The sequence below is a fragment of the Mustela putorius genome, unplaced genomic scaffold (assembly GCF_011764305.1).
Source record: "Mustela putorius furo isolate JIRA1106 unplaced genomic scaffold, ASM1176430v1.1 tig00000905_pilon_pilon_pilon, whole genome shotgun sequence".
NCBI classification, from domain to species: Eukaryota; Metazoa; Chordata; class Mammalia; order Carnivora; family Mustelidae; genus Mustela; species Mustela putorius.
Genome location: NW_025421511.1, coordinates 280,432 through 285,397, shown reverse-complemented (window position 1 = coordinate 285,397; position 4,966 = coordinate 280,432).

Genomic DNA, 4,966 nt, shown 5'->3' with positions numbered 1-4,966 from the left:
TCATACATGAAGAATATGTCTAATGATGTATGTGTAATGTGTAATAACATTCAAATGAATAAATAATATGTATAAAATGACATGTTACTATCATTATAAAACATTTATAAATAATATAAAATATTTATAGTTATATGCAATTTATTTAATAAAATTTGGTAGAAATATATCAAATTTATATTTTAATATATTTGTATAAAATAATATATTCAGTAAAATAAAATTTTATAAAAAATTGTAAATGTACGTTGTACACAATTTATAGGTACAAAGTATATATGTACATAAATATGTGATAACATTTTGACAGCATATATAAATATATCCATGTGTATGGTGATGGATGTTAATTAGATTGATACTAAATATAAAATACACTAATGTACATATAATACAGGACACACATTATACACTGTAATGTATATATTATACACTAATTTTATAAGTTATAAATTTATATATGACTTAATGATAGTTCTGTATTGTGTTTATACACATTTATATATTATATAATTTTATATGTGTGTACATTACCTAGTTACGTCGTAATACATCACTATGTTTTGGACATGTGTGTACTGATAAATACGATGTTTGTATGCGGTGTGTATATATTATAAGGGTGTGTGCGCATAAATGTAACACTGCACATAAGGCGCCCAAGTATGCTGGACACCAGGATACCGCACACGTGCCTCCCCCGGACACCCACCCTGTATCCTGGACTCCCCGCCAGGAAGGCACCCCAGGTGTTCCTGGCAGATGCACAGGGTCCCCGCGGATGGGGCCTTTCCGGAGAGCGGCCCCCGCCAGGCCAGGGCGCCCTCCGACCTCCGGCACACGCAGGCCCCACTGCGCACCCGCACCCCTGGGACACACAGGGCACCCGACTACCTGACGCGACGCCCTGCCCCCCGCCCCGCGGCACCCACAGCGCCGACAGCACCTACCCGGGTCCCCGAGGTGAGACTCCGCCGCAGAGAGGGCGCCGGGTCCTCCAGAGCCGCGGGGCTGACGGGCGCGGGGGCAGGTCGCAGGGCGCGAGCTGTGGCCCAGGGCAGGGGCGCCGGGATCTCCCCAGCGGCCCAGCGCCCCCACCTCGGAGCAGCTTCGCGGCAGCGCCACCTCGCGGCGGCTCCCGGGGCTGCGCCGACCGCTCCTGGCGTCTGGGACCCTCCAGCTGGAACCGCGTTCATGCGGCCCAACTGAGCAGGAACAGTAGCTGCTAAACCCACAGCACCTGTTCAAAAAAGAAATAAAAGAAAGAAGGAAAGGAAAGGAAGGAAGAGAGAAAGAGAGGTGAGAGAGAGAAAGAGGAAAGGGGAGAAAGAGGAGGGAAGGAAGACAGACAGACAGACAGACAGACTGGGTGTCTTAAACCACAACAACTTACTCAATTCTGGATTCCGGCGGTCGGTGAGAGCCGCGCTCCGGGCTCGTGGGCATCTCCGGGCGGGGTCCTCCCGCGGCGGAGAGGAGCGAGCTCTCCCGCCTCTCAGAAGGGCCCCGACTCTTCCTGCGGGCTCCACCCTCACGGTCGAATCACCGGCCGGAGCCCCCACCTCCCAAGACCATGGCATCAGGGATTCTACTTCGATACAGTAATGGGGGGGGGGGTCCCAAACCATGGGTGTGTAACAGGAGGAAGAATCCCGTGGACGTCTGTGCTCGGGCATCGCGAGGGGCAGGACGAGGTCAGACGGCGCCGCGTACCGGGTGATCCGGGGCTTCACCGCGGGCGGAGCGGGCAGGGGTGCAGAGTCCCACGGAGCCCCCCGGGCTAGAGCCCGGGAGGGTGGGCTGGCCATTGCATTTGCGGAGGACACTATCGATGACCTTTACGAGTAAAGAGTGCCCTTGGCATCTGAAGGCAGATTTCAAGATGTAATAAAAAGCTTAAACTGGCATTTCAAGACATTTTGTGATAACAAAATGCAAGCACGGAAGTGATGCATTTGCCCCGTGACTCCAAGAGCAGCCACAGAGATGTTTTTAAGGCACTGTTGTGTCGCCCAGACAAGAACTGAACGAAGCCTGCTTTCCCAGGGCTGCCTCTATGTATCTTCCCCTCCCTTGAAATCTGGCATTTGCTTTCACTACACTAATGAAGCTCTGGAAAAGATGTTTCTTTTTGTTTCTGTGCCTGAGCTCTATGAATTCATGTGAGCTATCTTCGCACCCCAGATATAAGAGTACAGACTGTAGGTATCAAAAATGATAAGCATAGCTAAGAAGCAACACCATGTTCATGTGTTGTTGTTGTTTTTCCCTAAGTAGAAGTATGCATTATCTGGCTGACGAATCCAACAGAAGAAGCCGAACTTTATTTTACACAAATGGTTACTTAGTGATGAGCCATGTGGTCTTGCGAATTCCTTAAGAGAACTGTGACATTCATACCGGACAGGTTTTTGACAGGGAAGTATACTATTTGCCAAAGAATACATTTGCTTATCTGACATGTTTGAGGAACATGCTTTTTATTACATAAGCATTTGGTTGTTTCTTTATTTTTTAAGTAGGCTCTATGCCCAACATGGGGCTTGAACTCACAACCCTGAGATCAAGACCTGAGATCAAGAGTTGCACCCTCCACTGACTGACCTACCCAGCAGCCCCCTCTTTTTTAAATACCTAAGATATTTATATCTTAACACCAATTATGACTTACTAGATCTGATAGAAATTACACATCTACATAGGAAATACTATCACTCTTAGAGATATGACCCAGAGAGGACAGTAGCTCTGAGCTCTAGCTAACTTGGCCATGAATTTAAAAGAATGAAATAAGTAAGACCAAATAACCCTCTCAACGCTATGGACTGAAGTCGGGCACATTTTCCAAGCAGTATTTACTGGCATCTCATTTAACTAGCCAAATCTATCATTGACAGCAGAGAAACTTATTTTCAGGAGTTTTTTAAAAAGATTTTATTTTGTTTATTTGTTTATTTGAGAGAGAGAGAGAGAGAGTAGTGGGGAGGGGCAGAGTTTATTTGAGAGAGAGAGAGAGAGAAGCAGACTCCCTGCTAGGCAGGAAGCCTGACGTGGGGCTTGATCCCAGGACCCAGAGATCATGACCTGAGCTGAAGGCAGACGCTGTAACAACTGAGCCACCCAGGTGCACCTGATTTTAGGAGTTTTTATCTTGCTTTCGAACACTGGCTAAAGCCAGAGACGGTCTGATAATAATAACACAGTTGGTATTTTGTAAGGATATAGCCTACGTTTTATCAGTTGAGAGGTAACCTGATTACTTTCTGATGTAAAACCTACCATTTTAAGTGGTGGCAGAAGATACAGAAGAGTATAGCAGGTTTTCTGGCTTCATTTTGAAGAAAAAAGAATACAATTTCTATACTTCAGTAGTTCTTTTTTTTTTTTTTTACCAGGCTTGTCAAGATTTATCAAAGCTGCATTTTATGATGATCAATATATTGTATTGTGTGAGTTATTTTTAGTCCAAGGGTGGTGATGACCACCCGAGCATGAGCAGTATTGTGGGGGCGCTCCAAAATGCTCCAAAGTGCCCACGTGCATACGAGGGTAGTTGGGCTGAGCTGTAACTTGCAGTGATCACTGTGCGGTTTGAATCAAACCATTTAGTACATCCGGCGAAGGTGACACTTAGTTTCTCTGTAAGTAATCTACCTTGAAACTCTGCCTGGTGACCAAGCATCTTCCCGGCCACAAGGTAACTGGTAAATTAATGGTAGTTTAATTAGCTCAGTAGCTATATTCAATAAAGCCCCTGCAGAATGCTGCCTTTTTGAGTCTGTGCCCTGGCGTGAGACCCAGCCCTCCCTTCAGGGTTGTGCTCTGCTTTCCTGGTGGCTCTGGCTGGTGCCTCGTTTTACCCATCCACCACTAAGAACTCTGTCTCCTGCTTCCTTTTACCTGAATCATTCTCATTCCCAGCTTTCCTAAAACATAAAGACTCCCTGTCAATCTCTACCTGTATATGCGTGTAATTAATTATTAGCAGCGTCCATAAAACTGTATCCTGTTTCTTGCATAACTGAGCTGTAAAATTCCCCCGTTGCTTCACCCCGCCCTACTCTCCTCCTAGAATACGGGCACTCACAAAGCATCCTGCAACACCGTTTGAAACACCAGCTGTGTGTAAAACTATAAAAGCGTGGCTAACTGAGCGAACACCCCTCCTCTCCATATGTGAATGTAGAAATAATGGGAAAAAATCAGACCTAAGCTTAATATATGTGTTCTAGGTAAAAGAAAAGGGAATTTTCTGAGTGTCAGAAGTGGAGAGTTTTAAGTCTGAGAACAGAAGCTGTGTTATTAAGTACGTTTAAGATTGATGGGCCTTGCTGTTGAATTCATTTTTTACTATTATAAAATGGCCTTGTTTCTCCATCATAAAACTGTTTGCCTAAAACTGACTCTGGTGGGGGCACTTGGGCGGCTCAGTGGGTTAAAGCGTCTGCCTTCGGCTCAGGTTGTGATCCCGCGGTCCTGGGATCAAGCTCCGAATCAAGCCCCGCACTGCATCAGGCTCTCTGCTCCGCAGGGAGCCTGCTTCCCCCTCTTTCTCTGCCTGCTTCTCTGCCTACTCTGTGATCTCTGTCTGTCAAATAAATAAAATCTTTAAAAAAAAATGACTCTGGTGTTTCAATGGTCACAGTGGTTTCTTTTGTTTAGGTTTCTGTGCTATATCATGCTTGATTATTTTACTTTCAGTTTAACTGTGTCCTTATAGTTTAAGTGTGTCTTTAAAAAAGATATATAATTAGGTCTTGCTACTCTTTTTTTAAAAAAATCCAGCCTGAAAACCTATCCTTTTATTTAGTATATACTCAGTGTGTGTTCAGTTTAATTTCTGATATAATTGGGTTTAATTCTAACATCTTCTTTGTTCTCTATTTGTCTCATCTTTGGACTTTTATTCTCCTTTCTTACCTCCTTTTACATGATTCAAGTATTTTCTTTGTGAATATGCTCCATT